Source organism: Zingiber officinale, chromosome 2B (assembly GCF_018446385.1).
Source record: "Zingiber officinale cultivar Zhangliang chromosome 2B, Zo_v1.1, whole genome shotgun sequence".
Lineage (NCBI taxonomy): Eukaryota > Viridiplantae > Streptophyta > Magnoliopsida > Zingiberales > Zingiberaceae > Zingiber > Zingiber officinale.
This window is the reverse complement of record NC_055989.1, coordinates 21500888-21522130: the sequence shown is the minus strand read 5'-3', so window position 1 is coordinate 21522130 and position 21243 is coordinate 21500888.

Below are 21243 nucleotides of genomic sequence, written 5' to 3'. Positions count from 1 at the left end.
GACTAGTAGTCATACTAATAGCCACATGAGAAAGTATATGACACTCATATAACGATCCATGATACTTTCTCATGGCGGGTCATTTAGTATACATTCTCCAATGCATACCCATGTGTCAACTTGATATCTCTATATCCATGACTTGTGAGATCAAGTCATCGAGTTGACCTACATGCTAGTCTTATTGCATTAACATTGTCCCTGAATGTTAATACTCGAATAGGAATGATTAAGAGTAGTGTTCACTATATCATCTCACTATCGGTTCAACTAACCGATTGATATAGGTGAGAACCGTCTACTCAAGGATGTTATTATACTTAGTTTATTTGGCACCAATACAAGTAAGTATAATAACCAAAAACCAAATGCCTTTATTTATATATAGAATATGATACAACAAGTCCTAAATACAATCATCAAATGATTGGCTCTAGGGCTCTAGCTAACATTCTCCTAGTGCAATAGGAATGAGAAAGTTAACATCTAATGTTTGGAATCATTTTCGAAGAAAGAAAAGTAATGGAATGGATAAGGCAATTTGCAATTACTGTGAGAACGCCCTTTCTGGCAATAGTAAACATGGGACAACACATTTGCATGAGCATTTCAAAATTTGTCCAAGACGAACTGTTAGGATATAAGGCAGGAAATATTAACTAAAGAGAAAAACAAGGGAGATTTTGTTATTAAAGCCTTCCAATTTAACCAAGAAGCCTCAAGGTGCATGCTTGCTGAAATGATAATTTTACATGAGTATTCATTAACAATAGTGGAGCATCATGGATTTCGTAAGCTTTTAGCAAGTCTTCAACCTTTGTTCAAGGTTCCATGTCGTAATACCATTAAGAGTGATATATTGAAAATGTATGACTATGAAAAGACAAAAGTATTGAGCTTATTGGAATGTAATAAAGGTAGGATTGCTTTAACCACCAACATGTGGACTACATCTAATCAGAGGAAGGGATTTTTGGCTTTGACAGTTCATTTCATAGATGATAATTGGACTTTGCAAAGTCACATTTTGAGGTATGCTTTCTGTTTATCACTCAAATATGCATTATTTTTCATATTTTTTTATGTTTTTAATTGAAAAGATACTTAAATATATACACTATTTTGTTTACATTATATAGGTTTGCTTATGTTCGCTCTCCACATACTTCAGAAGTCCTTGCTAATGTGATAGTTAAGTCTATGATGGATTGGAATATTGATAGGAGTATATCCACCATTACTGTTGATAATTGCTCCACTAATGATTCTCACTTGATCATTCTACACTTATGCTAGGAGGGTCTTTATTTCATATGCGTTGTACTGCTCATATTTTGAATTTAGTTGTCCAAGACAGTTTGGATGTCATTGCACCTATTGTTGAGAAAATTCATGAAAGTGTTGCATATTGGAGAGCATCTCCTAAAAGAGAGCAAAAGTTTGATGATGCGGCACGGATAGTAGTACACAATATGAATGTTAAAAAATTGGTGCTTGATTGTAAACCCCATTGGAACTCAACATATTTGATACTCATAACTGCTATATCTTTTAAAGATGTGTTTGCTCGTCTGAGATTTCATGATTCATCTTATAAATGTTTTCCAACAGATGAGTGGTTGTTAGCAGAAGAGGTATCTCAAATGTTGAAAGTCTTTTATTCTGTGACTGAAATATTTTCTGGAAGAAAGTATCCCACAACAAATATCTTTTTTCCTAAGGTTTGTGAAATTAAAGCTTCATTGTTAAAGTGGGTCACATCTCCTAATAAGGTTATTTCTTCTATGGTTGAACGAATGCTTTCCAAATTTGAGAAATATTGGTCTAATATTCATGGAATTATGGGAATAGCTACTATTTTAGATCCAAGATATAAGTCAAAGTTGGTGGAGTATTGTTTCAAAAGAACACAGGGAGAGATTGGCTTTAAAGAACCTCTTAGAAGGATTCAAAAAATGTGTTATGATTTGATTGAGGAATACACAAATAATAATGGTCATGCTAGTGTTGAAAAAAGATCAATGGAGACTAGATTGCATACAAGTACATATGATTTTTTGGATAGTTTTGATAAAGAAGTAGCACTTGAGTGTGACATTAATACTGATCTAAAGACCGAGCTAGATCATTATTTAGAAGATAAAGTGATGCCGAGAAATGTGGATTTTGACATATTGGAGTGGTGGAAGACCAATGGAACCAAATATTCCAATTTGATGAGGCTAGCACGAGATATACTTGCCATTCCAATATCGACTGTGGCTTCAAAATTTGCATTCAGTACAAGTGGTAGATTGGTGAGTTCTCATCGAAGCAGGCTTCATCTGAAAACCATAGAAACATTGATGTGTGCTCAAAGTTGGTTATCAAATTAGAAACAAGGTAATATAAATTGCAAATTACACTACAACAAAAACTGCAAACGACAACACCCCTACGACAACGGTTTTAAGAGAAAGCGTTGCGTATTTACTCAAAGACAACGATTTTTGCCAAAACCGTTGTCTTTGAACTCCCCATTAAATATAAAAGACAACGGTTTTGGCAAAACTGTTGTCATTGAGTGACTTTTTTTTAAAACGACAACACTTTTTACAACGGTTTTATAAACCGTTGTCTTTATCCGCGTTTTTAGCGGCTACGACAACAGTTTTGAAAAAACCGTTGTAATTGAATTTGGTCATTTCCCCCCTTCGCTATTTTCCTTTCCCTCGCTGTTTTCTTTTCGGCGCCGTGTTTTCGCGTTCCCAAACCTAAGCCATTTATCTTTCCCTCTCCTCATACGACGTTGCGCTCCTTCTCGTTTCCTAGTGAGCAGAGGCATTCTTCAATGGGCTGCCGAAGATCCAGACGCACGGGAGGGAGAAACCGGAGAACGGGATCTGCCATGACGACAGCGCGCCGCCGGTGAAGGCGAAGACCATCGACGAACTGCACTCCCTGCAGAAGAAGAGGTCGGCGCCGAGCACCACCACTACTTGACGCCGACCATCAGCATCAGCGACAGCGCCCTCAAGTTTACCCATGTCCTCTACAACCTCTCCCCGGCCTGTATCTGCTCTCATCTCCTCTTCATCACTCAAATCATCACATTTCATTCTCATTGAAAGAATCACGAATTCCTTGTAGAACTCTACGAGCAAGCCATAAAACATGAACATGGATCATTCATAACATCGACAGGAGCCTTGGCTACCTTGTCCGGCGCGAAGACTGGCCGTTCGCCGAGGGACAAGCGCGTCGTCAAGGATGAAACCACTGCCAATGAGCTTTGGTGGGGAAAGTAAGTCCACACAACTAATTCATGATCCTTCCATTGATGGTTCCTTCTCAAAATGTATGTGCACTATTCACGCAGAGGCTCACCGAACATAGAGATGGATGAGCACACCTTCCTAGTGAACAGGGAGAGGGCTATCGATTACCTCAACTCTTTGGATAAGGTACACATGCACATCAAGTGTTTGATGTAATTCCTCATAGAACCTAATATGTCATCTGAATGATACAAGGTATTTGTGAATTACCAATTCCTCAACTTGTATTTTAATTTTATATTATTTAAAATTAAAATTTTAGGATTTATGTAATCTAAACCTATAGTGTGCATTTTAAGTGTTTCTCTCGATCTATTGTTTCTATTAAGATGAAATTAGCTCATTTAATTTCTTGGTATTATTGCTCAAACACTATATGCAGGCTACTCTTAGAGAAATCCATGCCTCTCTTCTCCAAAAGCATCTACATGAACATGAAGATGCAAAAGCAGAAAAGGAAGAGTTGCAGGATCCAGAGGGTAAATAACTTGGGAATTTAATTAACTTAGTTATCTGAACTTGTTTGAGTCCTATACTTATGCTGTAAGTTTATTATTATTATTAATATTATTATTATTATTATTTTCTAGATTACAAGCATTATTCTCGTGAGAATGTAATTGAGGAAGCTGATGAACCCGAAGAACGGAAGAAGCAGGTTCATTGTCACCTCAACTCTTGCAAGGTGATGAAGACAATGATGCAATTGATCTTGAAGAAGACTGGGCTAAACTGGTAATGTGCCTCTCCTGCTGTTGCGCAACTTCTACTGTACATGCCATGGAATAAGCCTAGAATTCATCTCAACTTTTTGTTTTTATTCTTGATCATCATGGTAATTTTTTTGGGTTTCATTTTATAGTTGTAATTATTATCTTTGGTAAGTCAATGTGTTCTTTGTAATGTTATTAACTGCAACATCTTCATGTTTATATACTACAATTTACCCAATATATATTGGAGGAATTGCATCTTTACTATCGTGGTAAATTTTATAGTTTGAGTAGGATTTTCTGTTAGAACTTGTAGAAATTTAGAATACAAACTGAAACCTCTCTGAATAGAAGTCAGTGAATTATTTAGCAGAAATAGGAATTTGACATGAGATCAAATTTTGTGGTTGTGTATCCTAAGGGTGGATTTAGTTTAGTTGCTGACATTAGAGTTTGTGGTATATATTTGGGAATTAGGGTCCTCACCAAGTTTCACTAATCTTGAACTGAAATGGACTAGGTCTAATGGCAAACTCGTGCCTTTATTTACTTAAGACTTTCCTATATGTGACACTTATGTGACATTAATATCTCTTGTATTTCATTTTCAAAAAGAGAAGACAATGTAAATTTAAAGGATATTATTAACATGTCTCTTGCTCTTTCTCTATCTCAAATATGCAATTATGTAATCTTAAATTATCAGAACCGAGCACAAAGCTTCGATTTCTTGATTTTATTTATGAAAGCAATTTCGTGCAGGCCAAGTGAGAAACAAATTTTCTCTTGAGATGGCTGAGATTCAAGCACCAGCTGTGGCAGCTGATATTAATGATGATGGCAAAATTGAAATAGTGACAGTTGACACTCATGGAAATGTTGCAGCATGGACTGCACAAGGAGAAGAAATTTGGGAAGTGCATCTTAAGAGTCTAATACCACAGGTAAGTTTATTTCATTTTTATCTGGATGTCATTTAAACTTGATTCATTTCTTCTTAAGGTGATCTTACCTGTACTTGTGCATATTTATGCTGGGTTTGATTGTATATACTCCATGTAGGATAAATAGTGTTTTTTTAAAATATTTTGATTTGAACAAAGAATTTCAAATCCGATGGAACTTATATAGAGAATCATAGTGTTATAATACTAAATGTCATTTTGTTCATGTGGCATGAATATGACTTGGATTGCCATTTTTCTCTCTCCACTAATACTGAGATTTGCATTTCACAATGTTCTGTATGATAATATTAAAATATTATTGTTCATAGAGATTTATAGCAAGCATGTTTTACCAAATGAACTACCTTTCACTAAACAAGCATGTTCTGAGGCAGATGTGAAACCTTGATTTACCCTATGAGCTTGCCCTATGCATGTTAGTGATTGCTTGAGAATGAAATGAAGAATTTGTAAAGGCATTTCGTGTATGATCCATAGTATATTGATATAGAAAACATCTATATACTGCAGTTTGATTTCTTAATAGTTCGCTCTATATATTGCATGTTAGTTTCGTCAAACGAGTGACAAGGAGGTATAATTCTCGAGGAAGAAAAGATCATTCCTTCTTTTGTGTTGAGTATAATGGAATTTTGTCCCGCGTGAATGGATGTTGTAGATTGTTTCTTGATACACACTGATTTGTATCGTTTTGTTTGACTTGTGTAGCATGAAACAACACCTAATATCTGTTTTATCTTGTATTGCTTGTTTTCCAAAAATTCGTGTTGTCATGTAGACTATAATATGGAATTCTGAAATTTGATAAGTTTTGTTAAATTTTTCTCTTGCAGGTCAGGCAATTCGTGAGGCTTGAGTTTTTTTTATGCAAGAAGTGAGCTTTGTTAGGATGTAGCTTGCCTTGCTAATTTGTAAATTAAAAGTCATATGGAGAACAGCAAATGGAAAACATGTGATTTAATGTATATGGAGAACAGTAATGAAAAACATGTGTATTTTGATAAGTAACAACTCATTTTTGTAGATTTTTGTATATGTGTGGCTACAAGATGAATTATATATGGATGTTTATTTTGGATTTAATGTAGTAAATATTTAGTTTTGTATTGGTGGTTTGCTTATATTAAAAAAAAGCAAAACGAGTAAATATTATCTACCACAACAGTGTATATCTGTTGTAAAACATATCTACCACAACAGTTTCTTTCTGTTGTTGAAATTATCTACCACAACGGTTTTAAAACGTTGTCGTATCCTTCGTAGCCAAATTTTGGGCATATAAACAACAACGGATAAAAACCGTTGTCAAATGTCTACAAAGACAACGGATTCAAAACCGTTGTCGTAGGGCAATACATTCTACAACACCCTCAGTTACAACGATTTTTTTACCCTACGACAACGGATAATATCCGTTGTCGTTTGTAGTTTTTGTTGTAGTGTTAGTTTTTATTATTTTTTGCATGAAAATATTCTTCTTTTATAATCTCCGATAATGATTTATCTTTTTCATTGAATTTTGTAGCTACAAGTTCACAAGAAACAAAAGCATATTACTTTTCAGTCGAATATGATGAGGATACTATTGATGTTGATGGGATAAGTTTTTAATATAACTTAAGTTCAATAAATTTAATACTATTGGGTCAATTATTTATATTTTCATTATTTTATATTTTTACAGGGTACTACAATATCAAGTTATGAAGAAAGTTATGATTAGTTCAGAGTTGAAACTAATCTATTTTTCTTTTTGAATGACGTTTAAATATGATTAAATCAGGAGTAACATATAGATGCTTAATATGTTTTCGTTGAATTATATTTTTTTGGGGGGATATGATGTGAATCTAATATGCTTTTGGGATATAATGTGAATTCTAATATATTTTTGTTGATCACAAAGCTGCAAGTTTGGTGGATTCCTCATAGTGAAACTTTTAAAATCTTTTCTATTAACTACAACTTGAAATTTTTTGATCTCATAGTGATTTTATTTGGAAGGGGGTGCCATGGTTAAAGCAGATGGTGGCGTAGACTATATTAATGAATTAGACAAAATGATGCCTAAAGATAGGTAAATTTCTATCGTAATGCACTTAATTGCTTAACTTTGATATCTGATAAATATAATCATATATTTTGTTCTAAATTTAATGTATCAAGCCTGAAAAATAGCTTGCTGACCTGGAGAAGTCCTATGCCATTTTGTCTTAGTACTTTTTGACAATTGATATAGTATAGTCATCGACTCATATTTTATTTCTTGTTATGCAGTTAGAGATGGCTGAGGAATGTCTTTCACAAGATATGGATTTGAGTGAATTGTTGCTTCTTTACTCGTCCCTTGGTGATGCTGAAGGGATAATAAAATTAACGTCTCTTGCAAAAGAACAAGGAAATAATAACATTGCATTTCTTTGTTTATTCATTCTAAGTAAAATGGAAGATTACCTTCAGTTATTGGTAGACAGGTAATTTCATGTTGTGCTAGTTATGAGACAATTTGCATTCTATTCTATCTTGTATTTTTTTTGTCCTGTGAAAATTTGCCTTCCTTTATTAAGGATCCATATTTTACGATAATCGCAATAACACATTCCAGAAGTTGCACTAATGGCAAGGTCATATCTTCCAAGAAAAGTATCAAAAATTGTATCATTTTGGAAAAAAGATCTTAGTAATGCATGTTTCTTTTTTCTTCGCCAATTTTTTTTATGAATAGCTTGCTTTTGATTAAAACATATGGTAGGAAAAGTAGGTTATATTTATTTAGATCTATTAAAGTTTTCTTTGAAATTTCCTTGTTAGGTTGCTAACTCTATTTCCTAACTCTTTGTTTATGCGAAGGTCAATCCAAAAGTTGTTGATTCTTTGGGTGATCCTGAAGAAGTACATACCTGATTTGATGACTAATAAATTGATTTAGACTTATTCCCAATAGGTCACAAGTAGTAAGTCTTCTTCCAAGTAGATTTCATTTTTTTTTTAATGAGAATTGTAGATAGTAATAGGATGATGGGTAGGATATGGATACCCGATCATCAGACGGGTATGGGGATGGGGATGAAAGTTAAATACCCGATGGGTATGGAGGTGGGTATGGGGATGAATATAATAAATAAGTATGGGTATGGAGAATATAAAATATGACCCATTGCCATCCCTACCAGGTAGTTAAAAAATCCTAGTGAGTGAAGTCAAGTGAAAAGCCCTGGTGAGTGAAATTAGTATAGGCAAAAGGAAAATCCTGATGAGTGAAGTCAGGTGAAAGTCCTAGTAAATGAAGCTAGGCAGTGAGAAAGTTCTGGTGAGTGAAGCTAGGCATGTGGAAATCCAGGTGGGTCAATGGTTGACCGGACACCTAGTAATTGGTAAGTCCAAGTGGGTCAAAACTGACTGTACATTTGGCATGAGATGGTAAGTCCAAGTGGGTCAAGGTTGATTGGACACTTGGTGATTAGAAGTCCAAGTAGGTTAAAGGATTGGCCAAATACTTGGCATAAGGAGAAAAGTTCAAGTGGGTCAAAGGATTGATCAAACACTTGGTAAAGAAGTTCTAGCAGGTCAATGTTGACCAAATGCTAGGCAATAAAAAGTCTCAACAGGTCACGGTTGACTGGATGTTGGATAAGGGAACCTAGACTTTGTTTTAAAAGTTAGGGTTTGGTAATCGATTACCATAGCTTAAGCAATTAGGGTAATCGCTTAAGCTCATCTTCGTGAGTGTACAGAGAGGTTCCTAATCGATTAGGCACATCTTAAGTGATTAGGGCAATCTCTTAAGAAGTCCTTTATGTGAAACAGAAGCTATGATAAGTGATTAAGCAAGGAAGCTTAATCGCTTACAGTCTATTCTCACTCGAACAGAAAGGCTCTTAATCGACACAGCTAATCAATTAAGACCCCTTAAGCGATTAGAGCAATCGCTTAAGGTTGAAAACTAGTCGTTATATGCCCGATAAAAGGTTTCGCGTGTACTGTTCAACGCATCTTTTCTCCCACTCTCTTCGCCAAGCGCAGAGGTCATCACCGCCGATTCTTGAAGCTTCTTGGAGACAAGTGCTGCTACACTTCCAAGGTCAAGAGGTGTTCCCAAATAAGAAGAAGAAGCAAACTAGGGTTTCATGATTGTAATCTTATAAGATTTCATTTTGCATTAACTTGTATTTTCCTCTTCTTGTATTTCTTTGTGTGTGAGCTTGTACGAGGATTCTCCATCTCCGGATTGTTTCCAAGAAGGAGTGTTTCATAGTAGAGAGTGTGCATGAGGGATGGATCCTTGAATTAGTCACCTCTTCTTTAGGTGGATACCAAGTAAATCTATCTTGTTAGCATTGGGAAGCTTTGCGTCGAGTTTATCTACTACACATCATTATCGAAAAAGCGTGAGAAGATATTCACCTCCCCCTAGCTCCGAAGTGACCCAAAAAGTGGTATCAGAGTGAGGCTGCTCTTCACCATAATCATCACTAGAAGGGCAACAAGCTAGAGGAAGAAGAAGTTGAGGCACTAAAGTCAACAAGTCAGATTTTAAAGAGCTCAACTTCAAGATAGATTTCCGAGATGGACTCGGATTTGATACAAGGGTGCCTCCACCATTCACATCAACGAGCTTCGATTCTTGGAAATCAAGGATTGAGAACTACTTCATGATAGAGATAGAGCAATGGTTTGCTCTAATGGAGGGATTTGAAGCTCCAATAGATAGCAAATGCAAAATCCTCAAGAAAAGTAAATGGAGCGAAGAACAAATAAAAATGTGTGAGCAAATGACAAGGTAATCAAATTATTGGTTAGTTTATTGCCAAGCACAATTATATGCAAGATTGGAGAATGCAAAGATGCCAAGGAGCTTTGGAACAAGTCGGCAAGAATCCATGAAAACCCCTCCACTACACTAATTCAAGAAGAATCCAAAGAGGGTAACTCATTGAATAAAGAGGAAGAAGTAGAAGACTCCAAGATTGAGAGATGCTCAACATCAGAAGAAGAGGAAATTCAAGAAGCTTCATCCACAATGGAGTGCAATGAAAAAGGCAAAGAGGAAGCATAGTCTTTGTTTCATGTGCAAGAGGATGAAGATGAAGAGGTCTCTACCTCTAGGATTGAGGGGGAGCATCACTTATTAACACTGGAGCAAGAAGAGGCTTCCACCTCTAGGTCAAATGGAGAGGAAGATAGTGTCACCTCCAAAAATCAAGAAAAATCAAATGAAGGATCATATGTCTATTAGTATTAACCCTAGTACTAATTATAAGATGATTGTAAAGGACCTCTTTGTATCATATTTCATTATTAACAAAGGTAAAGTTGGTTATTATATTTACTCCAATTCAGTGTCGAATGAATAAGTATAATAATGTCCTAAAGTAGGAGGTTCTAATCTACAATATATCAATTGGTTGAATTGATAGTAAGATATTGTAGATATATATAGAACACTACTCTTAACTATTCCTAGTCAAGCATTAATATGCAAGGACAATATTAATATGTTGAGACTAGAATGTAGTCAATGGATGACTTAATCTCACAAGTCATGGATATGATATATCAGGTTGACACATGAGTATATATATTAGAGAATATATACTGAATAACCCGCCATGAGAATGTTTCATGGATTATTATATGAGTGTCATAAATATTCTCATGTGACTATTAGTATGAATAGTCCTTAGACCTGAAGTCACTACGGTTTCCTACATAAGGAGTTGTATACTTTGGTATCGATAAATGTCACCCGTAATAGGGTGGACCATAAAGTCGAACACTGGATATGCAGTAAGTTATATGGAGGAATGTAAGTGATGTAGATGGAATATATCTCTTTCATATAACGGAAGTGATATCTGTGGGTCCCTTGATTTATAGGACACAAGAATGCATTATCATGCTTAAATGAGTCAATATGCGATATTGAGCTTATTTGATTGAATGTGTCTACTTAGATATCAAGAAACACAAATATTGATAAGAGAATGACATGGTCTATGCCTCATTGATTAATCTAGATATCAAGGATAAAAGGATTGAGTCATACAAGATAATAGACACGGAAAAGTTAAGTTGGATCTCGACATTCTCGTCACTTGGGTAGCAATGATATCTTGCTAGATGCAACTCATTTTGTATGTATCTAAAATAGTTTTAGAGACATTACCAACGTTACGAGAACCTATTGGGTCACACTCAAAGAATAAGTCAATGGAGATGGATTCATATGATGGATCATTGGATTAAGTCTAATTCAAATTAGACTCATTGAGTTAAACTTAATTGGATCCAACTATTGGATTGAGTCCAATTTGAATTAGACTCATTAAGTCAATTGGATTGATGATTAATAAGTTGGACTCATTAAGTGATTTCATGAATTTGAATTCATGAAAAAAGAGGAGTGTACAATTTGAATTACTCATGCATTGGATGCATTGGATGAAGAGTGAACAATTTGAATTGTTCATACATTGGATGCATTGGATTCATTGGATGAAGACAAATATTAATGTCAATTAAGCCAATTGACATTAAGGCATAAGAAAATTTCATGAATCTATAAAAAGGATTTTTGGATTCATTTTCATGAGGGGTTTTTAGTGTTCTTGCTCTTCTTCCTCCAACTCTCTTCACTTGGCCAAAACTTCCAAGAAAGGTTGCTAGTGTTGGTGCAATATTCCCTAGGTCAAGGTTGACCTGGTTGACTGAGCTTAAATTGTTTCAAGCTCGAGTCTTTATGTTTGGGTTTCGATGTTTGACAATACATTGAGACAAGACATGGAGATTGCAGGTGCAATTGTTTATGTGGTGAGATTGTGAAGGAGAGTCAAGTAGGTCAAGGTTGACCAGATACTTGACTGGAAAATCCTGGTGAGTGAAGCTAGGTGAAAGTCCCGGTGAGTGAAGCCAGGCAGCTAGAAAGTCCTGGTGAGTGAAGCCAGGCATAAGTGAAAATCCTAGTGAGTGAAGCTAGGTGAAAGTCCCGGTGAGTGAAGCCGGGCAGCTGGAAAGTGCTGGTGAGTGAAGCTAGGCAGAAGTGAAAATCCTAGTGAGTGAAGCTAGGTGGAAGTCCTGGTGAGTGAAGCCAGGCAGAAGGAAACTCCTGGTAAGTGAAGCCAGGCAGTATGGAAAGTCCTGGTGAGTGAAGCCAGGCAGATGGAAAATCCTGGTAAGTGAAGCTAGGTGAAAGACCTAGTAAGTGAAGCTAGGCAGTATGGAAAGTCCTGGTGAGTGAAGGCAGGCAGATTGAAAGTCTTGGTGAGTGAAGCCAGACAAATGAGAAGTCCTAGTGAGTGAAGCTAGGCAGAAGGAAAATCCTAGTAAGTGAAACTAGGTGAAAAACCTGGTGAGTGAAGCCAGGCACAGGAAATCCAGATGGATCAAGTTTGATCAGACATCTAGTGTTAGGAAGTCCAAGTAGGTCAAAGGGATTGACCGGATACATGGCACGAAGAAAAGTCCAAGTGGGTCAAAGGGATTGACCGGACACTTGGTGAGCGAGTTCTAGCAGGTCAAAGGTGGCCGGATGCTAGGCATGATGTATCAACAGGTCATAGGTGACCGGATGTTGGTTTAGGAGGCTTTGGGCTTGATTTTGGGCAAAATCAAGGAGCTGGATCGATCTGCCGATCGATTGGCTCATGCCCAATCGATCGACCGATCGATTGGGTGAGTCCCCGCGACAAGCTTCCTCCCAATTGATCAGTGGATCGATTGGGAGAGGCTCGCAGTCACACAGAACAACGCTGGATCGATCAGCCGATCGATCCAGAGCTCCCAATCGATCAGCTGATCGATCTAGAGCTCCCAATCGATCGGGCGAAAGATTAGGAGGTGTGATTCTGCGCAATAAGCCCTGGATCGATCGGCCAATCGATCCAGGCAATTCCCGAGAGCACAGAGGCGCTCTGGATCGATCGACCGATCGATCCAAAGCCTCCCCGATAGATTGGGAGTAATTCAATCGATTGGGATTTGACCGTTGACGTAGGATATAGCTGTTGGCGAGCGTTTCTCTCGGCAGATCTCACAGCTTCCACTTCTGATCTTCACCGCATCTCCACAGCATCTCTCTCAGGTTCAGATCGCCAGTTCTTGAAGGTTCTTGGAGGCTTGTACTGGTGCACATCCAAGTCAAGAGGCGAGAAAGAAGTTAGGGTTAGGGTTTCGTGTGAAAACTTGTAAGCTTTTGCTTGTATCTTGTTTACCCTTTCTTTCTTCTTGTACTGAGAGCTTGTAAGGCTTCTCCGCCTTCGGTAGTTACCGTAAAGAAGAGTTTTCATAGTGGAGGGTGCGTGAGTGTGTGGATCCTTGGACTAGTCACCTCTTCTTGAGGTGGATACCAAGTAAATCCTTTGTGTTAGCGTTGTATGTTTTGTTTCTTGTATTTCCGCTGCATATCATTGAAGAAACAAGAAACGAAAAGCACGAGGAGCACGACGAGCTATTCACCCCCCCCCTCTAGCTACATATTTTGTCCCAATAAGTGGTATCAGAGCAATGTTGCTCTTCACCGGAATCATCGCCGGAAAGGGAAAAGAGCTAGAGGGTGTAGAAGTTGGAGCGAATTCTATCAAGTCAAAGACTTCATCATCAAGCTCAACTTCAAATAGAATTCCAAGATGGTCTTGGATTCGATACAAGGGTGCCTCCACCATTTACAATGATGAGCTTCGATCTTTGGAGATCAAGGATCGAGAATTTCTTGATGGTGGAGATAGAGCACTGGTTTGCTCTAATGGAAGGCTTCGAAGCTCCAAAGAATTCAAAGGGCAAAATTCTCAAGAGGAGCAAGTGGAGCCAAACCAAATCCAAAGATGTGAGGCCAATGACAAAGTGACCAAGCTTTTGGTCAATTTATTGCCGAGCAACATCTTGGAGCAAATTGGAGATTTTGAAGATGCCAAAAAGCTATGGAGCAAATTGGCCAAGATTCATGAGATCCCCTCCACTGTACCAAATCAAGAGGAATCCAAAGAGGGTGACTCACTGGATCAAAATCAAGAGGACTCCGAAGTTGAGAGATGTTCAACTTCCGAAGATGAAGAAGTCCAAGAAGCCTCATCTTCAAAGGAGTACAATAAAAAGGACAAAGAGAGAGCATACTCTCTGTTCCATATACAAGATGAGGAGGAAGAAGCCTCCACCTCTAGGATTGAGGAGGAGCGACCTTCGGTGACACCGGATCAAGAAGAAGGAGAAGTCTCCACATCCGGGTCAAGAGAAGAAGAGGATGAAGAAGCTTCCACCTCCACAAGTCGAGTCAAATCTATTGGAGGAGCATCACTGTTGGAACAAGAGGAAGTTTCTACATCCGGATCAAAAGGAGAAGATGTCATCCCTACACATAAAGGTATAAACGTTTCAATTAAAAATAAAAATCATATTATATGTTTTGAGTGTAGGGAACATGGGCACTACAAGAGCAAGTGCCCCAAGTTGGTCAAGAAGAAGGGTCAAGTGGCACCAAAGGGAAAGGTGAAGTCCAAGGAGACCATCCCCACAACAAAGAAGAGCAAGGAGCACATTGTGTGTTTCTCTTGCAATCAAAAGAGACATTATCAGAGTCAATGTCCCAAGGGGAAGAGAGCGGTCAAGGCTCAAGGAGGAAGCACAACTCAAGGCGGAGCCTCCAAGGTAAAACGAAAGGTATCATTTGTTGAGCCTACTCCTTTAAATAATGGTAAGAAGCATGACAATTCTAATTTTTATCATTTTAATGCTATTTACCATAGAAATAGGAAGCATGATAGCATTAAGGAAAAAGATGTAGCTTTTCATGCTAAAACTACCACACCTAGGGTTAGGAAGGTAGATGAAAATCTAGGCAAGAAAACAAAGAATTTTAGTTATGTGTCTAGAAACAAAAATGCTCATGGATTTAATGAAAAACCAAAAACTAAAGACTTAATGGTGGAAAATCAAGTCTTGAGGTCAATACTTGATAAATTAGAAAAGACCCTAAAAAGGATGGAAAATATCCTAAAAGGACAAAATGAGCATAACCTAGGTTTAGGACAACAAAACTCATCCAATGGTCATAGAGGTTTGGGATACAAACCAAAGGCTAAGAAGCATATAATTTCTTACCATAGGGTTCTATATAGCTATGGAACCGAGTCTAGGTCAAATGGTCAAGTCAAAAATACTAGGAAGGTTATTCCTAAGAGTATTTTTGCAACAAAAGTGACTAAGACTTCCAAGAAAGTCACAAAGAAGGTCACAAGGGAAGAAATCTCTAGAGTTGACTTAGAAAATGTGACCAAGGCTTCTAAGAAGCCTAACAAGGTCACTAGGAAGGTATCTAGGGAAGTTATCCCTAGTGAATACTTAGAGCATCCAAGAAGCACCAATAGATTTTAGGTTCCTAGGAGCATTTTCTCTACCCCTTAGATGGGTTAGAGAGTGCCAACTTTATCATGATAAAGTGGGCACTCTAAGAGCATTTTCAAGGTTATTATTAACCTTTGAAAATGATAAGGATTAATGGCTTACTCTTGGAAAGAGTAAGATGTGCCAAAAATTTGAGTTTTTGGATATAATTTTAATTGGCACAAGAAATCAAGTCTAAAGAAATGTCAAGTTGGGATGTTGGCATTTTATTGGGAAGTTAAAGGCAAATCTAAGCCTTATTTCAATTTGTTACTCTTTAAAAGAGTAATTTGTGTCAAAAATTTGAGGAATTTGCTTAATTTAAATTGGCACAAAATTAGGAAAATTAAAAGAAATGTCAAAATTAAATTTTGGCATTTTCTTGAGAAATAGTGGGCAATCTAGGGTTAAATTTTAATTTAGCAAAGGATTAAGGATACTTAGATAGATAATCTAGGTATTTCTTTTATGCTAATTTGTCATGCTTTATTTGCCCATCATATGCCATGACTTCATATTTATTTTTGCATTCATACCTTATTATGAAAAATACAAAAATATCATGTCATGTCATACATACATCATATAGTCATAGAAAATTTTCTTTTGAAAATTATTTTTCTTTGATGTATGTCATAATATTATCATGCATTAGTTTATTCCTTGCAATTAAGAACTAATGGCATTTATTAACAAGTAACATCCTTGGTGGATGTTCATAACCTCAAAATGCCTAGGTAGATATGCATGATCCCTAAATTAGGGCAAAACCAAAATTTACATCTCACAAAAGAACTATAAGGTGACTTGTATGTGTTTTAGTGCACATTAAATACAAGTGAGATGTTAGGATGATGAACAAAACTCAAGATGTTGATTTAGTGCATTCTTTTGAGCTTTAGGTTCATCAAAACACATAGTTATGTGTTTTCCAATAATTGGGAAAGCTAATGTACAAGTCATATGCATTGAGCCCAAGGAACATGGTTGGATATTGGTTTTGAAAATCATTTTAAAATGCTTTTGGAAAACCTTGGTGAAGGTTATCTTTTGATAATAATCATCATTGAATAGTTGAGCACAAACTAGAAGAAAACACTAAAGTTTTTACAAGTTTTCTACTTTGTGTCAATCTTGGAAAATATGAAGTATTTTCTTAGAAAACTATTTTTCCTTCATGGTATAGGCCCTAAGAAATGTCTACATGAATTTTCATAATTTTTTGAAGTTTATAGAATTTTCTAGGGGTTTCTGAAATTCACTGAAATTGAATTTCAGTTTTTCAGTGCTTCAATCGATCACTCGATCGATTGAAGTGCCTCAATCGATCGGGCAATCGATTGAGAGGAGTTCTCTCGCGAGCAGAAGCTCGCTGGATCGATCAGCCGATCGATCCACGCAGTTTGAATCGATCAGTGGATCGATTCAGCAGGGTTTAATCGATTGGAACCCAACTCCAATCGATTGGGGATGCTATTTTTGGTTGGGAAAGCCTGATTTCAGCATTTTGAACCACCTTTAGTCTAGGTAACCACTCCTAACCCCTCAAAACACATTTGTATACATTTAGGGGGAGTTTTCATGATGAAAACAAGGATGGATTGGTTAAGAAAGACTAAGTAGAAGTTTAGGTTGAGGTTTGGTTTCATTATTGAATTTATGAACCTCAAAACTTCTAATTTTGGATTTCCTAAAGGTTTAGGGATTCCAAGTCATTGTTGGTGCAATGATAGAAATTTCATGCATGTCTTTAGGGGGAGTTACTCTTTAAGGATATGAAAAATACTTTCCATACACCTTGGAAGGTGGTTAACCTTCTTTCGCGGAAATGCTCAAAGTTGAGCATTTGAAAATAATGGAGAGTGGATATCTTCGTTATTCAAGGGGTGTCTGCTCAAGGATGAGCATTTAATGATAGTGAACGGTATGGGACCTTCGTTATCAAGTTGTGAACAACGTTAGGTAACTCTTCAGGGGGAGAGTTTGCTTATTTTGATGTGTGCCAATAGGGGGAAAATGTGTGGTTAAGTTAGGCCTTCATTACCTAAAGAGGGAGTTTGCCCTCTAGGAAAGGAGGAGAATGAAGGAAACCATCATTCTCATATTGTCATGAAGGAAGTTGAGACTATGGGATTAGTCTAACTTAAAAGAGGTATTGTCAAACATCAAAAAGGCGGAGATTATTGGTGCAATATTCCCTAGGTCAAGGTTGACCTGGTTGACTGAGCTTGAATTGTTTCAAGCTCAAGTCTTGATGTTTGGGTTTCGATGTTTGACAATACAAGGAGACAAGACATGGAGATTGCAGGTGCAATTGTTCATGTGGTGAGATTGTGAAGGAGAGTCAAGTAGGTCAAGGTTGACCAGATATTTGACTGGAAAATCCTGGTGAGTGAAGCTAGGTGAAAGTCCCGGTGAGTGAAGCTGGGCAGCTGGAAAGTCCTGGTGAGTGAAGCCAGGCAAAAGTGAAAATCCTAGTGAGTGAAGCTAGGTGAAAGTCCCTGTGAGTGAAGCCGGACAGCTGGAAAGTCCTGGTGAGTGAAGCCAGGCAGAAGTGAAAATCCTAGTGAGTGAAGCTAGGTAGAAGTCCTGGTGAGTGAAGCCAGGCAGAAGGAAAGTCCTGGTGAGTAAAGCCAGGCAAATGAGAAGTCCTAGTGAGTGAAGCTAGGCAGAAGGAAAATCTTAGTAAGTGAAACTAGGTGAAAGTCCTGGTGAGTGAAGCCAGGCACAGGAAATCCAGATGGATCAAGTTTGATCAGACATCTAGTGTTAGGAAGTCCAAGTAGGTCAAAGGGATTGACCGGATACTTAGCACGAAGAAAAGTCCAAGTGGGTCAAAGGGATTGACCGGACACTTGGTGAGCGAGTTCTAGCAGGTCAAGGGTGACTGGATGCTAGACATGATGTACCAACAGGTCATAGGTGACCGGATGTTGGTTTAGGAGGCTTTGGGCTTGATTTTGGGCAAAATCAAGGAGCTGGATCGACCAGCCGATCGATTGGCTCATGCCCAATCGATCGGCCGATCGATTGGGTGAGTCCCCACGACAAGCTTCCTCCCAATCGATTGGGAGAGGCTCGTAATCACACAAAACAGCGCTGGATCGATCAGCCGATCGATCCAGAGCTCCCAATCGATCGCCCTTATCGATCCAGAGCTCTCAATCGATCGGCCGATCGATTGGGAGGTGTGATTCTGCGCGATAAGCCCTGGATCGATTGGTCGATCGATCTAGGCAATTCTCGAGAGCACAGAGGCTCTCTGGATTGATCGACCGATCAATCCAAAGCCTCCCCGATCGATTGAGAGCAATCCAATCGATTGGGATTTGACCGTTGGCGCAGGATATAGCTGTTGGCGAGCGTTTCTCTCGGCAGATCTCACGTCTTCCACTTCTGATCTTCACCGCATCTCCACAGCATCTCTCTCAGGTTCAGATCGTCAGTTCTTGAAGGTTCTTGGAGGCTTGTGCTGGTGCACATCCAAGTCAAGAGGTGAGAAAGAAGTTAGAGTTAGGGTTTCGTGTGAAAACTTGTAAGCTTTTGCTTGTATTTTGTTTACCCTTTCTTTCTTCTTGTACTGAGAGCTTGTAAGGCTTCTTCGCCTTCGGTAGTTACCGTAAAGGAGAGTTTTCATAGTGGAGGGTGCGTGAGTGTGTAGATCCTTGGACTAGTCACCTCTTCTTGAGGTGGATACCAAGTAAATCCTTTGTGTTAGCGTTGTATGTTTTGTTTCTTGTATTTCCGTTGTATATCATTGAAGAAACAAGTAACAAAAAGCACGAGGAGCGCGACGAGCTATTCACCCCTCTAGCTACATATTTGGTCCCAATAGCTAGCACAACGTTTGGTTGTTTCATTCTTCACTTTGTGAGTTTGTGAGACAAACGTGGCTTGTTCATGTGGATACCATAGAGGCACAGCCACTTGATCGCGCTAAGATCTGTAGCTAAAGAAACGTTACTGTCAAGATTGCGAAGGGCATGCAACAAAGCTATAACTCCTTTTTATGAGAAACTTAGTATATGGTTTCTTTTCGCATGAATCTTCTGGAAAGGAACTAGATGTTTTACGCTGCGCTTTCGCATATTTAGCACCCTAGTTCCTTACAATGTCACCCCTACAAGTAAAGGTATAACAATTTCAATTGTTAATAATAACAGTCATATCATTTTCTTTGAGTGTAGGGAATATGGGAATTACAAGAGCAAGTGTCATAAATTGACCAAGAAGAAGGGTCAAGTGGCACCAAATGGCAAGGAAAAGCAAAAGGAGGTTGGCCCCGTGACAAAGAAGAGCAAGGAACACATTGTATATTTCTTGTGCAATCAACGAAGACATTATTGGAGTCAATATCCTAAGGGGAGGAAACTGGTCAAGAGACAAGGAGGAAGCACAAGTCAAGAGGGAGCTCTTAAGAGCAAGCCGGTATCATTTATTGAACCAATTCCTCTAAATCATGATAAAATGCATGCTAGTTTCAATTTTTGTCATTTTAATGTTATTTATCATCAAAATAGAAAGCATGATAGGATTAAGGAAAAACATGAAGTGTATCATGCTAAGACTATCTTATCTAAGACTAGAAAGATAGATAACAAATTAGGCAATAACTCTAAAGAATTTTTTTCTTCTCTGGATCTACTCAGGATTTTCTCTTTTTCCAAGTCTAGCCTTCAACTTTATTGGACTTTCCTACCTTGCATCTAGTCTTTTGACTTTGCCAAGAATTCAGCATCTATCCTTCTTAAACTTTCACACATTGCATTTAGTCTCTAGACCTGCGAAATCTTTTCCTGCATACTTGTCACACAAATGAGATTCTATAATTTTCCTAAATTTAAATACTGTCAAACATTAAACTCCACATCTAGAGCATGATTGCCCCCAACACGGACATTCTCTAGTTCTCATTGCTCAACCTAAAGGTTGCCCAATCACTTGCTGACCCGATCACCTACTGACCCGATCGACAAAGAAGCGTCTGACCAAAGGTGATCCGATCTTCCTGCAGTGGTCTATTCTGAGTACTTAAGGAATCGACCCATCACCTAATGTCAATTGGATCAGTTATATATGGGTGTATCTAATCAGCAAAAGTACTTGGGTTTCTTTTTTTCTTCCTTGCCTGTGATCAAGGGTTTTATTCACGTAATTAAGTTGAAGTCATACCTAACCGTTTTATAGTACTATAGAATATTTTTTTAATATCGGAATACAAACGATCACCTATTATTTTTGTATATCAATTTTGCTCACAATATAGTTCTTATTGAACTCTGGAAGGTTTCTAGCTTGCCAAAGGTCGGGTTTAAATTTAGATAACAACATTGCTCTCATCCCGAGTTGGGAAATTCCCATAGCTAATGTAGTGTAGGGACAAACACTCCCATCATGATCAAGAACTACCTATTAATTCTTCTATAATTCATTCTCCCATTAGTAATGTACTAATTTATTGTATTATGGACATGTAAAGTATTTTGGGGCCTTTGATTTAGAAGTAAATTTGATTTAACATGTGTTTTATGCATGTAATTGCAAATCTAATTAATGTGACAAAGTAAGTCATATTATATGTATATGTGGACCAATTGGGCATGTTTAGTTTAAGTCAAATTTAGTTGATGTACTATAAAAAAAGATAAAGTTATTGTTGTTTTTTTTCCCTTCAAGCTATACTTGTGCATTATTAATGCATCTAAAATTTAGTACGATGACATTAGAGTAACATGTAAAATGTGAGGCCGATCCACAATTATTTGTTTTATATATCTCCACACATGCTTATATTTTTACCAAATCATGATCATATGTACAACATAAAAATTAAAATTTATTGAATGTTATAATTGTAATTACTCTAACCAT